Source organism: Phocoena phocoena, chromosome 1, assembly GCF_963924675.1.
Source record: "Phocoena phocoena chromosome 1, mPhoPho1.1, whole genome shotgun sequence".
In the NCBI taxonomy this organism is placed as follows: Eukaryota; Metazoa; Chordata; class Mammalia; order Artiodactyla; family Phocoenidae; genus Phocoena; species Phocoena phocoena.
Window position 1 is genome coordinate 141,089,195 of NC_089219.1, and position 15,808 is coordinate 141,105,002.

A 15,808-nucleotide genomic window follows, 5' to 3' on the forward strand; every position below is an offset into this window, starting at 1 on the left:
ACTGTTGTCTGTTCTGGGCATTAACATTAACATTTTATTTAGTGATTTTGATAGGTACAAAGTTATCTAAGTGCTTTAATTTGCACTTATTTGAGTAATAATGAGGTTTGACTTTTAAAAAATAAATATTGGCCCTTTAAATTTTCTCTTTTGTGAATTTCCTACTTATTTCCTTTGTCTGCTTTTCCATTACTGTAATCAGTTTTTCCTATTTATTTGTACGTGTGCTTTATATTTTAGTGTCAGTGACTCCTTGACTGTCATGCATGTTACCAAGCTTTTGTTCAGTTTGCCATTTGTCTTTAATTTTGATTTTGTTGGTATAAGTACAATTTAAAATTGTATGTAGCCAAATCTAGCTACAACTTGAAAAAATTGTCTTTGGTATTATCTTCCAGTAATTTTGTATTGATATAATTAAATATTTAAACCTTCCAGAACTGATTTTTTGTGTATTACTGAAGCCAAGACCTCACTGGATTGGTTTCTTATTCCCGTCCTTCCACATTCATGTCAGTGAGAGCAGTCACGCTCAGGGCCAGGAGGCTGAGTTGGAAATACCATTGTTCTAACTAGTGTGGCATCCACAGCGTACATATCAGTGAAGCCAGAGGAACATTCTGATAGAATTTGTGTTTGCTCTGATCTCATCTTATTTTCTTCTGCATTTTCATCATCATTGTTTTTTTTTTCAGTTGAGATAACCACTTCCTTCCCTTTTTTCTGAAGTTCACTTTTAGTGAGCTCAATGGGTGCTATAAACTGGCTAAATCTAGTTAAAAATTCTAGCTGGGCCCACAGGCATTCCTTTCTATTATAAAGGCCTTAATATTTTTATTATTTTAGCTCAATAGCATTTTTTTTTGCTTATTAATATTAGTTTATGGGAAATAGGCAATTACACAAAATACAGGATTGGAACCAAAATTTGTTTTCAAAATGTGAGTTTTGAGACTTGGAGGATTTCATTCGAAACTCTCATTTATATAATTACAAAAAAATTCATGTTCCAGGAAAACATACTTAATTTTAACATTATCACAAAGTTAGACAGTCAAGTATTTCAAGGGGAAACAAAACAGAAGCAGTGTTTACAAATTTAGACTACATGAGACATTGTGGAGACTCTTTTGTTAGTCAACAACACAATACATAATTTTACACACTACACTTCAAAAATGATGCATCTGTGAACAATATGATAAAGGTCATAGTGTTGAAGACTTTAAATTCAAGGTTGGTAGAGTTGAAGACTAAATTCAAGGTCAAAGTCATACTAACAGACTTTAAATTCAAGGTTGTTGTGATGAAAACTCTTAATTCAAGGACAGATTGTCTAAGAAAGGACAAACAACTAGCATTCAAGCTATTTAGTCAATTAGTTCCCTGTGAGTACAAAATATATAGGGATCACTAAATGGATTAGCCTAATTACAAATTCTGTTCATTTCTAAATAACTTATAAGTCTTTTCACAGAATCATTGTCACATATTTTCTATCCTTGTGTAGGTATTTCTGCCTCATTTTAAATCCTTATTCAAAACAATTCTCTCCCATTTCCATATTTGTATAAGTATAAAATATTTTTAAACAAAGAAGTGTCTGTTCTAGACATTTCTAGAGAACTATTTTCCCCCTAGAGAAAAAAAAGATTCCCATTTCCTCCTCTACCTCAAAAATACAAAGCAAACCCAAACAATCCAATTCCTAAAGTAGTATCTCATAGAACCCAGGGCCTGGCACGATATTTCATGCTAGTTTTCCTGCTATAAGCTGAGAACAATTTGATGATTTACATTATTGAGAAATTTGTTCAACAGGCTGGATTCCTCCCAGGGCTTCCATCAGCAGAGGCTTGCTTTAAAAAAGGCGAGAGCAGTGGCATCTTTGAATGGGAGCATCAAAGACTCTCCTCCATCTCTCCTCCTAGTATTCTTCATCAGATTCATCCATATCTGCCAAATGGTCATAATCGTCTACTTCCTCCTCCTCCTCTTCTTCCTCTTGCATCTCTTCATGTTTATTAGGACCCATTTCCAATCGAGCTATAGACACCCTGAGTGTCGGACATGCCATATGGAATCAGGGAAAGGTGACATTAAAGATCTTGTCTTTAAAGTAAAAAAAAAAAAAAAGGAAGATATAATATCCTTCCATATAGCATGATGTTATATATGAATATACAACTTGTGTATTCATATACCCAGCCTGGACTGATGATTGGAAATTTACCAACAACTCCAGGTCCTTGAACTTCTTCCTCATTACCTTTATTTTTAAATTTTTTTAAAGATTTTTTTGATGTGGGCCATTTTAAAAGTCTTTATTGAATTTGTTACACTACTGCTTCTGTTTTATGTTTTTGGTTTTTTGGCTGCAAGGCATGTGGGATCTTAGCTCCCTGACCGGGGTTCGAACCTGCACCCCCTGCACTGGAAGGCGAAGTCTTAACCACTGGACCGCCAGGAAAGTCCCTTCACATCACCTTTAGCATTTGTTATTCTCCAGTAGCGACTGTCTAACTGACAAGCCTTCTCAGGAAGTGCGTCTTTTGACATTTCAGTCCTGATTTGGTATGTGAAGAAATAGTGGGGTGGGTATACAGAGCCGAGTTCCTGCAGAAACGATGTGGAAACTGAAACTGTAATATCCCCAGTCATTGCTACACACTCCGGATCATAAACATATCTGAAAATTTGGTCTCTGATGATAGGGAAGCCACCTGATACGACATTGTTGACATAAGAAGTAAACCAGTCAGTAAAAGTAGCACCTATGATAAACACGTCAGTAGTAGCTGGACTCTGAGCCATTTGGTCAGACATCTGGTAGTGAGGTAGGAGATAGATGGGCCCTTGGGCTGGACAGCTGGTGTTTGTCAAGTGGAGTAAAACTGAAGCTTTGTTCTCACGCAAGACGCTCCAAGGACAAAGCTAGTGGCAGAAGCTGAGCTCTGCTGAAGTAAAGAGATAAGATGACCACTCCTGGGATCAAGGAAAACTTCCCTGTCTGCACGTGAGCAGGAAGCCTCCTTGGGGGTCAAAAAGGGAGGGGATGCCACCCCATAATAAGTGTGGACATACCCCCCACAGGCCTCTGGGGTGGGATCCATCTTAGCAAAAAGTTGTGCATGCATGTTGGGGAGGGTCCTAGGGCAGGTCAGGTGTGAAGAGAGAAATAAGAAAATTGGCCAAAGGTAAACAAAAACCCGGAAGGACTGTCCCATATAAGTGATTTAAATCACCTCTTTATTGTGCTACTCATTTAGGATGCCCATACTCTTTCTCTCTGGGTGTGTATTTCTGCCTTGCTTCTGACTTAAAAAAGCAAACTGCTTCTCTGTGTGCTCACCCACATGTTATGCTGTATCTCTAATAATAAACTTTGTACCTGTTTTTACAATTTTTGCCTCCTTGAAATGTTCTTGCTTTCAAACAGGGGAAAGAGCCAGGGCCACTTTGCTGCTAGCCTCTAGTGCCTGGTGGTCTAGCGGCTAGGATTCCTGGTTTTCAACTCAGGCGACCCACGTTCAATTCCTGGGCAGAGAACTAAGATCTCTCTTCAGGACCACTCATTGCTCTCTCTCCAAGATCGGTAGAAAACTTCATTTTTGTTTCAGCCCTTCCACTGCTATGTACCGACTCAAACCAGTATGTATGCCAAAAGTTAAAGGGAGAAAATATTTCAGTCCCTGTCTCTGCTGGAAGCCTCCAGCAGCTGTATAGATGTCTAACAAATCCTCAGAAAGATAGGATTAGACAGCACCATGCTTCCCAACAACCCAGGAACCACTAACTTCTGCCCATTGTGGATATGATAGTTAACATCGATAATCATCTGGAAGTTTGAAGCCCATCTGAGCTTCTGCAGCATCTAGGTCTTCCTCTTAAGCACTCTCTTTCAGAGAGAAAACCATCTGGGTTACAAATATTTCTTGAGATCATCCCAGGCCTTTGTAATAGTAGCATAATGGTCAATATATCTTCCTATATCAGAAAAGTATCTGTGAAGAGGGATTTCCAACACTGGTTCTTCTGTGTTTTCTCTTCCTCAGGTATCAGCCAGTAGTTTTTGCAATGTCTTCTCCACAGCGAATCATGACTTGATAGCTGACTAAGTCTTTAACTGACATAGCAACAATTGATTAGGTCTCGGTAGTCCAAGAAGGATAAGATGAGGAGCAGGGGATCGGTGGGCAGTGATTCCAGGGTCGGGGGTGCTGACTGGTCTCCATGGCCGCCATCTTGCCCGGCCCCTCGCAGGCCTGGCTCCACGCCCCCGCCCCAGACCCTGCAGCCACCACCCGCCTCCACGGCGTTTGTAAGCTGTGCATTCTATCCATGATGGGTATCAGATGGAGGTAGCTCGTCATTAGCTCCAAAGCCCTAGAAATCTTTTTGTCTCTAAAGAGGCAACATATAAGTGAATACTGTTGTGAATACCCAAGTGAATCCGTAAGCAATTGTGATATGATGGAATCTGCCACTGATTCCTGATATAAAATTATGCAAGGGAAAGGAACTAACATTTATTGGGAACCAGATACTGTACGTACATTTACATAATTAAGTCCAAACTACAGTTTCGCCGAGGTTACATATTAGCAATCTGATTTTCAGAAGAAAAAATTGAAGCTAAGGGATTAATCAATTTGCCTAGAGTCACGTAGCTGGTACAAGGTGGAGCTGACATTGAAATAGAGCTCTTAAAACATTTAGGCCACTGAGGATCATGCCTGCCTTTATCATAGTCCAGTAATCAACTTAACTCTTGGCTCAAGCATATACCTTAAATGCCAAGATCAAGTAGCAAATAGATGTGGTATTGAATAATCTACGTCTATGTCCTCTGAGGTACCCAAAGTTAGAGCATAGTTATTTTGTGGTCCCTTCCTCTGTACCTAGTTCAATGATGGTCAGTAAGTCTCAGGAATCTGACTACTCCCATACTTCTTTCTTATGTAGTCTCAGAATTTCTGATAAAAAGGAGTTAATACTTACTAGCCACAGATTTATAGTTCCAGAACCACTGACTTAGATCATCTAGTAATCTTTTAATTTTTAACACACATACTACTCTAATGGGGAAAAAAATTGACCTTACCAAAATTCATTGCAAGACATACTTCTTAGACAAGACAGTGATGAGGCAATGTCTGGTTCCTGTTAAAAGTGAAAAATAAATGATTCATAACCCAAACAAAAGTACAGACTTTATCATAAACATCATTACCCAATGCATTGTCAGTAGAACGAACATGCTATGAGAAATATGAAATGAGACCTTTCTTCATACCTTAATTTAATTTAGTCGTCACTTGAATCCTTCCTGACAGTTTAGAATCCAACCTATTTTAAAGTGGCTAGAGAAGGAGAGATACATACTCACAACTGGAAAGAGTTGCCATATTTATCCAAAGTTCACACCAGGAAGGGACCAGTGTGTTGTTTGTTTTGTTCATAGTTATATAGTTTTGTCTCCATAGACGTTTGAATTTCATGCTCAGAATTAAAAGTAGTAAAGTGCCAACAAACATCAGTGTTTCTGAGAAGGCTATGTAAGATTTCAAATCTAAATGTTGCAAACATTATTCCTTTCTTCCTTGTCTGCCTTAATCTGTTTTCCCTTCCTGTGGAAACTAGCTTTTGTTTTGAAATCTGACATACTAATAGATTGTTGCAAAGGAAAGCAGGAGAAAACAAATATTGTTTTAAAACATTGCTTATATGCCTGAGTATAATGTGTTTATTATTTTTAAGCCAAGCATTTGTTTTACTTGTTTGGAAAAATAAACTCTGTGCCACAGTGCATTGCCTGCTAGTATTTTATAGAGCCATGTATGGCTGGTCAGTTATTTTGGGGGGTGATGGGTGGAGGATAAGAATCTCATGCAAAAGACATATATAGGGTAGCATAAAATGAAATTTACTTATCAATAAGAGTCTGAGGGGCAGCCTGACATAATGGAAAAAATCCTGGATTCAGAGTCAGGAGATCTGTGTAAATGAGAGGTGGTTGTGTTGGATTTCACTTTGAAATATTCTGTGACAGGAAATGGACTTGGGAGAGGAAGGAAGGGGGACTTCCGGAACTTCAGAGTGGGACCGTGAACATTAAACAGAAAGATAGCTCTGGACAAGGCTGTGTGATGTCCTGTCCTGTGGAAAGACTATTACTTGGGGAGAACTGGGCATGTGAATGAACCTGAGGATGTGACCTTGGAACCCTGTCTGGTTTTGGTGGAGAGTATGCTTGGTTAAGTGCAACCTAATTTCTTCCTGGAATCATCCTTGCTTGTCTCTTTAAAGACTATGAGGCCAGTCAGGGATCTATACTCTGCTGGTGGAAGTGACTGGAACCAGACTCAGGTGACATCACCTGGGAAATAAATGTAGGTTGAGAAAAGGAGAAAATCCAAGTTTTCTCCTGAAATCCAAAGTTCAGAGATTGAGTAGAAACAGAGGAGCTCAAGAGTGAAAAAAAAAAAAGTCCAGTGAGGTAAGAAGAAAATTAGGAGAGTGGGTGACACTAAGGCCAAGAGAGGAAAGTGTTTCAGGAAGTAGGAGTTGGTCAATAAAGCTACATATTGCTAAAAGTCTCAGTAAGATGGAGGCTCAGGTGTGTCCATTAGGTTTGGCAGCATCAGGTTATCGGTGACCTGACTAGAAAATGGAAGAATCAGAAGCTTGACTGGAGTGATCAAGCTGAGATTGGGAGGTAAGAAAGTGGAGACAGGAGGTATAGTTACTCTTTTGAGGTTTTTGCTGTATAGAGAAAGAAAGAAATGTGGTGAAAATTAGAGGGTACTTTGGGTCAAGGGAGGGTGATTTTTAAGACCAGGTAAACTAGATCAGATGAGATGGATTCAGAAGAGTGGAAAAAATGGATGATGCAGGAGAGAGAAGGCAAAACTTCAAGGTAATGAGAGGATGTGGATCAGGAGATCCCAGTGGAGCAGGTGGGCTTTTTTTTTTTTTTTTAGAAGAATAGACACAACTAAGTAATGTCAGGAAGGAAGGTAGAAAGAATAGGTACAGAAGAAAGTAGATAAACAGAAAGTCAAGGGAACACCATTTAAATTGCTTCTTATTTCTCAGGAAAATATGAGGTAGGGTCAAGGGCTAAGGTGATGTTTGAAGAGAGAGGAGGAAGTATGTAATAGCTGTCTACGAGAGTTGGAAAGCAATGTACTGGGGAAGTGTAAATAGAGTACATGTCGGGAAGTATCAGGTACCCGTTTGTGACTCTGAGTCATGAATTTATTGTGGAACTAATTAGAGGTATTAAATAGTTTTCTTTTCTTTTTTTTTGTGTGTGTCTTAGTTTCTGCTTTATAACAAAGTGAATCAGCTATACCTATACATATATCCCCATATCTCTTGCATCTCCCTCCCTCCCACCCTCCCTATCCCACCTCTCTAGATGATCACAAAGCATGGAGCTGATCTCCCTGTGCTATGCAGCTGCTTCCCACTAGCTATTGATTTTACATTTGGTAGTGTATACATGTCCATGCCACTCTCTCACTTTGTCCCAGCTTACCCTTCCCCCTCCCCCTGTCCTCAAGTCCATTCTCTAGTAGATCTGCATCTTTATTCCTGTCCTGCCCCTAGGTTCTTCATAACCTTTTTTTCTTTTTCAGATTCCATATATATGTGTTAGCATATGGTATTTGTTTCTCTCTTTCTGACTTACTTCACTCTGTATGACAGACTCTAGGTCCATCCACCTCACTACAAATAACTCAATTTCATTTCTTTTTATGGCTGAGTAATATTCCATTGTATATATGTGCCACATCTTCTTTATCCATTCATCTGTTGATGGACACTTAGGTTGCTTCCATGTCCTGGCTATTGTAAATAGAGCTGCAATGAATATTGGGGTACATGACTGTTTTTGAATTCTGGTTTTCTCAGGGTATATGCCCAGTAGTGGGATTGCTGGGTGGTATGGTAGTTCTATTTTTAGTTTTTTAAGGAACCTCCATACTGTTCTCCATAGTGGCTGTATCAATTTACATTCCCTCCAACAGTGCAAGAGGGTTCCCTTTTCTCCACACCCTCTCCAATGGCATTTTTCACAGAACTAGAACAAAAAATTTCACAATTTGTATGGAAACACAAAAGACCCCAAAGAGCCAAAGCAATCTTGAGAAAGAAAAACGGAGTTGGAGGAATCAGGCTCCCTGACTATACTACAAAGCTACAGTAATCTAGATAGTCTGGTACTGGCACAAAAACAGAAATATAGATCAATGGAACAGGATAGAAAGCCCAGAGATAAACCCATGCACATATGGTCACCTTATTTTTGATAAAGGAGGCAAGAATATACAATGGAGAAAAGATAGCCTCTTCAAAAAGTGGTGCTGGGAAAACTGGACAGCTACATGTAAAAGAATGAAATTAGAACGCTCCCTAACACCATACACATAAATGGTTTTCTCTATCAAACTTCAGTTTCTAGAATATGGCCAGAGTTGAGTTGAAGCAGATTTGATGTTCCAGGCAAGTAGGAAGGAGGGAGACGGGGGAGAGTGATTTTCTGGGCATGGAAGATAATGAGGACATGAAGGGTGATGAGCTGAGGAAAAAGTCATTGGTAAGTGGGGGAGTGATCAGGACATTGATATATGTGCTCTCTAAGGAAGTGGAAGTGGGCGAATTGTAGGCCTATGGTATGGGCTTCAAACAAGCTGGGTATTTTAAAGAAAAAAAGGGCAAATGAAAGCTTTGAAAGTAGCACTGGGAGCTAGGAGGACACCAACCAGCATCTGAAGTTCATGGGCTGTAAAGAAAAAAGCAAACTCTGCTTTTGTCCTTAGGAAGAATAAGATTTCAATTAGAGAAAGAAGGTGAAGGAACCATTCAGAGAAAGGGAAGACAGACAGGGGGTTCCATATGGCCCAGTGAAGAAGAGGGTAGAGAAGAATGGAGAGGGTGGACATGGGACTGTGGGATCCAGACTGGAGGGCAATGGGTGGATGAATGATAAGACATTAGAGTTCTGAGAGTGGTTGAACAGAAAGGGATATAAGGCATGAGAGTTTAGTCTTGATGGCCTCTTAATGGAAGGCCCAGCAGTTCAGATCTGTCTCATAATATAACTATAAGGAACAGGGAACTGTGGACAAAAGATACTGTACAGGCTTCCTTGGGTTTCTGGACTTTCTTGGGGTTATTACTACTAACTAGCTGCATGCTCTAGTTTTGCATGGGCAAGTTCTTGTCTGGCTCTCACTTTATTCATGTACAAAGTGAGTCACTTCCCAGGACTCATGTGCTGTTTTCATTTTCTGAAATGGCCCTTACTTTGTTGCCAGGCTGTTGAAATCCTAACCGTTCTTTAAGAATCCTCTCAGAAGCCATCTCTACCGTTAGGCTTTTCTCAGTTTCATCACCCATTTCAACCAGTTGTGAGCTTTATGTTCTCAGAATCACCGTAACACTGTCTGAACCATCCCAATGGCAGATATCAGTCTTCCAAATAATACAGTTATTTGTGTTTATCTCTCATCCTTGTCAAAAACTCCATGAGATAGGAAATGCAATACATTCTTTTTGCTCAAGTAGATGCTCAGTAAGTGACTTTCGAATGTAGTCACTTACTGAGTCAGTAAAGCATACTTCTGGAGGACACAACAGTATTGAAGTAACAGAGACTATTAGAAAGAAAAAGTGAAAAATACCTTGTATGATACTTCAAATTTGCATGGGACATTTCGGTAAGTAGAAAATGCAAATTTACTAGGTCTAAGAGTTGTTTGTATGCCTCTTGCTACAAACCTGAAGCAATTACAGATACAGTAAAGCTATTAATAGAGGCTTAAGGAATCCTGTCATGTTAAATGGAAAATAACAGAGGAAGAAAGGAGGAGGTGAAAATTCATATATTTAAAGACTATTGGAAATACAAGGAAAGCTAACTGAAAGAAATAATATAATTCCTAGACTTTAAAAAATGCCAAGGTAGAATTTGTACTAATACAAGTTAGTGAAGAATCTCTCTAGGCTAATGGTTGCCTAAAAATGTATCTGTATTGGGAAGCGTATTAGTTATTGGTCTGTGAAATTGCATGAAATGATTTGGAATGTGATGTTGCTTTGTCTGTTAAGCAGAGTATTTTTTAAAAAAAATATTTACAGACTACATTTTAAAAATTGAAATATAATTGACAGTTAAAAATAGTATATGTGGGCTTCCCTGGTGGCGCAGTGGTTGAGAGTCTGCCTGCCGATGCAGGGGACACGGGTTCGTGCCCCGGTCCGGGAAGATCCCACATGCCGCGGAGCGGCTGGGCCCGTGAACCATGGCCGCTGAGCCTGCGCGTCCGGAGCCTGTGCTCCGCAACGGGAGAGGCCACAACAGTGAGAGGCCCGCGTACCGCAAAAAAAAAAAAAAAGTATATGTTTAAAGCATACAGTTTGATGATTTAATATGCATGTACATCGCTAAATAATCACTGTAATCAAGCTAATAACATGTCCACTGATACAGGCTACCTTTGAACCAAGGCCAAATCTATCCTGCTTTTGGGGGCTGGGTGTGGAATTCATTAGACTTAATACTGACAAAAATAGGGTGGGACTATGTAATTTTTTATACAATTTTTAAAGGTTACACTCCATTTACAGTTATTACAAAATAGTGTAAATGGATTATTTTAGTAGCTGTATTTTTTGAATCCAGAGTTGAGTCACATGATCTGACAAAAAAAAGAATGTACTTATTGGGACCAATGGGACATAATGTTGGAAAGTGGACATGTTGGGAAATTCCAGAAGTTTATGTTCTGTAACAATTCCACCACCATCACTACCACCACCACCACCACCACCACCAAAAATAGTAACAACAATTTTCTGAGCCCTTACTGTGTGTCAGTCTCTATTCTTCTTTACATGTTGTACCAGTTACAGTTCAACCAGAGACACAGAACTAGTAGGAGATATAATATATATTAAGAGATTTATTTTGAGGAATTGCCATATGCGATCATGGGGGGTCCATAGGCTGGGTTGTTAGGAAGGACAGACAAGCTGGAACTCTTGGGTGTGAGCTGAAGCTGCATTCCACAAACAGAATTTCCTCCTTCTCTGGGGTGACTCAGGTCTGCTGGTAAGGCCTTTCAACTGATTAAATCCAGCCCATTCAGATTATCGAGGATAATCTCCCTTTCTTAAAATTACTTGGTTATGGACTTTCATCACATCTACAAAATGACCTTCAGAGTAACATTTAGATTAATGTTTGCTTGAATAACTGGACACTGTAGCCCAGCTAAATTGATAGATAAAACATGTATTATCTGATTTAACCCTCAAAAGAATTCCTCTGAAGCAATTCACACGAATGACAAATCTTGGAGCAAGGGTTTGAACCCAAGGATTGATGTAGGGCCCGGGGATTATATACCATGCTGGAGTGCATTGTAGGAGAGAAACTAAAGCCATACATAGTTTCTCCTCTGAAGCATCTCTTGGGACAGGCCCCTTGTATTTCCTAGAGAACAATCAATCCCTTTTAACTAGGATTGGTGACTGCTCTCAGGCTGTCACATGGAGGATATTATTCAACACCCAAGTTATAGTGATAAAAGGAACTTAAACTCATTGGCTCCCTGGAAAATTGCTTCGTTCCCTTAGTTTCATTCAAAGGGTACAAGGGAAACCAAGCAGTTTGTCTTTGTCATCCTGTTTGCCCCTCGATACATTTTACTAAGACCACGAATGTAAAAATTGATATTGAGATGGGTATTAAGCCTAAGTTAAAATTTAGGTGATGACTATAGAGGGTTTATTTCAATCTAAATCTTTCTTAGCTATAATAAGAAAGAGCAGACCATCTGGTAGAAAGAGTAGAACGAGATGGAAATGCAACAGAACTGTGAACAGAAAGGGCAATCCAGTAACTGAACTGTAGATGGGGGTGGATCGGCATGTTGTGGTGACTGTCTCTGCTTGAGCCTCTGGGGGGTCCTGGTGGAGAGGCTAAGATTGGCTGGTGTCAGGGTGGACCCTTCAAAACCCATAGGTAGGTTTTGGAAAGTACTGTTGGTTTCCAGCCCAGTGTCCTGCTGAGGCTGGGATCTATGATCCCTGGGCTTTCCTGTGACCACACTTTTTCTCTCTTCCAGATCCCCTACTGATTGGATTTTACCTCTCAGGAAGTGCATTCTCCTTCAAGGTCTCAGTTAGATGCTCTGACAAACAACAAGGGCAACAAAAACACAAACACTTTGCTCCTGTGTCTGTGACAGACTCTGCATGCCTTACTTTGATTGCAAGCTTTCTTGAACACTGCTCTTCCTAAAAGGGAAGAACTATGTGAGTAGGCAGAATATTGACCCCCAAAGATAGCAGATCCTAACCTCTGGAACCTGTAAACGTTACCATAGATGGAAAAAGGGTCTTTGAAGATGTGATTAAATAAAAGATCTTGAAATGTGAGATTATTCTGTATTATCTAGGTGGGCCTTAACTCCAATCAGAAGTGTCCTTATAAGAGAGATGGAGATGTGGCACAGAGAAGGAGAAGGTAGTGTGAACACAGAAATGGACAGGAGTGATGCAGCCACAAGCCAAGTAATGCCAGCAGCCATGGGGAGCTGGACAGGCAAGAGCGGATTCTCCTCTAGAATCTCTGGAGGGCTCTAGGGAAGATTGTGCTCAAGTGATACTAATTTTGGACTTCTGGCCTCCAGAACTGTGAGAGACTGTTTCTGTTGTTTTAAACTGCCAAGCTTGTGGTTTTGTTACAGCAACCACAGGAAACTAATTCAGCATCCTAACTTTTCCTTCAGATGACTCCTAATATCTCATCATCTCCATTAAGTCCTCTGTGAAACAATAAAGAATCCTAATAGCGATTCTACACCTCATCCAGTGCTCTATTTACTTGATCTTCAGGAGAAAACTCAAATGTTTATTGGTTTGTTGTATTGTATTTATTCTTAGTTTGTTATAAGCTAAAGAATGGAAGGGAATTTTTCATTCACTTTGTGAAATAGCCAACATAATACTCTATAGACACTGTTTTAATGATAAGAACATGTAGAAGACTTTAAAAGAGAAAGAATTATGAGAAGAATGATGTTTGGCCTTCAAATCAATACCTGGAAAAGGCCATCTGTCTCTTTCTTTTCTTATTGTTGCTACTGATTCCTGGCTCTGTTACTTATGCTGATGGAAAGGCTTCTATTGTTCATCAATTATTACAGCTCTTTTAGCTTAACGGCTTACTTAGTATTACAATTCTCTGTATTAAATGCCTTGAATCAGTTTTTAGGCCAGTGACCCAATGGTAATAACAATAATAACAACAACAATGATAATGTAAAAGTGGGCTTTATACTATTTTATGTCACTTACCACAATAACCTATAAAGGAAGTAGATGAGAAAACTGAGGTTCAAAGCATTTAAGTGACTTATCCAAGGTCAGAGCTAGTAAAGGGCAGAGCTGTATGCTTAACAATGACATGATGCAGTTTTTTAATCTTAAATCATTCAATCTCATTCAATAATGATCACAAATCAGTATCCCAGATACAGCTCAGGCACTTCAACTCACTCCACCTTGGAAAATGGTCCCCCCAGCCCCTCTTTCCACTCCCCACTTTCCAGAAAGGCTGGGACAGCCATCTCTGAGACCTAAATCAGGTTCCAGGCATGAGGTCTAGGGAGTCTTGGGAATATGATATAATTTGTAGCAACTGGTCCAGTCCTCTCCTCACCCTCCTTTTCTCAACTCTGCTTAAGCCTCTTTCCCTGAGGATTTGCATGTATCAGTGTACATTATGATCCCACTTGGATTATTGTACAGCTGAATTTAGAGCTAGAAGAGGTCTTAAAAATATTTAGTTCAGCCACCTCCTTTGACAGATGAGAAAAACCACATTAAAAAAAATACAGAAGACTTTAAGAGAAACGAATTATGAGAATAAAAAGTTAAAAAATAAAAAGACAACTCTCCTTTTTCATTAGAATGGATTTCGGATTAGAATGGCCTGCTTGTCCACTTGCTAAAGTAAGTTAAAGTGGCAAATGTAAAGTAAGCAAGGTTATTCTATGACATTCAGAGTTTTCTGATTATCGTACAATCTTTTTTTTGCAGATCAATGCGTTTTAGCATTTTATTACAACATTTAGAGTGTACTTAGATCCTTTAATTATCCAGCTTATCTTAAACTCTTAGACATGCTTTAGGATACAGATCTTTGGAACAGCTAATCTGAATACCAATGATTTGGTTAGGGTCTTAATTCCTAGAGAAGATAGGTTCATTTGAATTTCCAATTTAGGATATAATTTCATCTTGTTTTGTTTAAAATGTCTTAATTGGTAAAATTTGTGATAATTTGGCTTTTCTGTACTCCCAAATTAAAGAATTTACAAGAGAAGGAAAAGTCAAAGAGATGTGTTCGATATATGAGACAATATTAAAAATCAGTTCATTTTAACAGCAACATTGAGAATTTATAGTATCAGCAAATAACACTTTATTTTTCTCAAATCTGGATTTGATAGATGACTTGGCCACATCTGTTACTCTGCATGAGCACCCCTAACATGAATTCTGTCTTATAGGAAGGGAGCCACAGATTTACTGTACATTTAGAGTGGCTTTATTACGTGTACAGAACGTTTTACATAAAAGGATGTTTTACGTCCTTTATAAAGGATGTTTATTTCCTGCAAATGCTAGGAAATTGCCCAAGTGCTCATTAGTAAGGAACTGGTTAATATAATATAAATCTATAAAATGGAACATTCCATTAAAAATGCAGTAGCTATATATATGTATATATGTATCTGTGTATATATATATATTATACATATAGGTGGTGTAATCCTCAAGACATATTTTTAAGTGAGAAATGAAAGAGAAAAGTCTATACAGAACACTGCTATTTGTGTTTTTAATTAAAAATTTACTTTTCATTTTGAAATAATTTTATATTTACAAACAGTTGCAAAAATGGCATGAGAATTCCTTTTTATCCTTCACCTAGTTTACCCCAAAGTTAACACCTTACATGACTGTGGTACAATGATCGAAACTAGGAAATGATCATTGATGCAATTCTATTAACGAATCTGCAGACTTTTTGCAATTTTTTTCATTTCTTCCACTACTGTCCTTTAGGGTACTTTGACCTGGGGCAGCATCTCCAGTTCATCAGTCTTTGCCTTTCATGACCTTGATCCTTTTGAAGAGCATCCATCACATATTTGGTAGTGTTCCTCAGATGGGTCTTTCTAATGTTTTCTTGTGATTTGACTCAGGTTACAATTTTTTTTTGGCCAGAATATTGTAGAAGTGGTGTTGTGTACTTCACTGTTCATATCTGGAGACACCTCTCATTGCTGGAGATGTCAACTTGATCACTTGGTTAAGGTGGTGTCTTCCAGAGTTCTCCATGGTCAAATTATTATATTTTCCTCTTTTATTAATAAGTATCTTATGGGGAATTAATTTGAGACTGTGTGAATATCCTGTTATCATACTTTTTGTCTACTAATTTGCGCAGCCATTAATGATTTTTGCCTGAAACAATTGTTACTGTGATGTTTCCATTTGTGTTTTTAAAAGTGACGTACACACCTACGCCTGTGTCTACATAAAATATCTTGGGAACAATATATCAGAAACTGCAAAACGTGATTAGCTTTGGGGAAGAGGGCAGCTAGACAGCCAACTCAGGGAGATGTTTCACCATGTAACCTTTTATGCAGTGTGAATTTACCAGGTTCATATCTTATGATTTGGGGAGGGATAGTGGTAGGATCAAATTTGTTGATTT

At 38.8% G+C, this 15,808-nt stretch overlaps 1 pseudogene; it reads right to left on the reverse strand.

The window, feature by feature from the left end:
• Positions 1-1,861: 1,861 nt before the first annotated feature.
• LOC136132942 (F-box only protein 3-like) lies at positions 1,862-4,244 on the reverse strand (annotated as a pseudogene).
• Between the last annotated feature and the right edge of the window lie 11,564 nt (positions 4,245-15,808).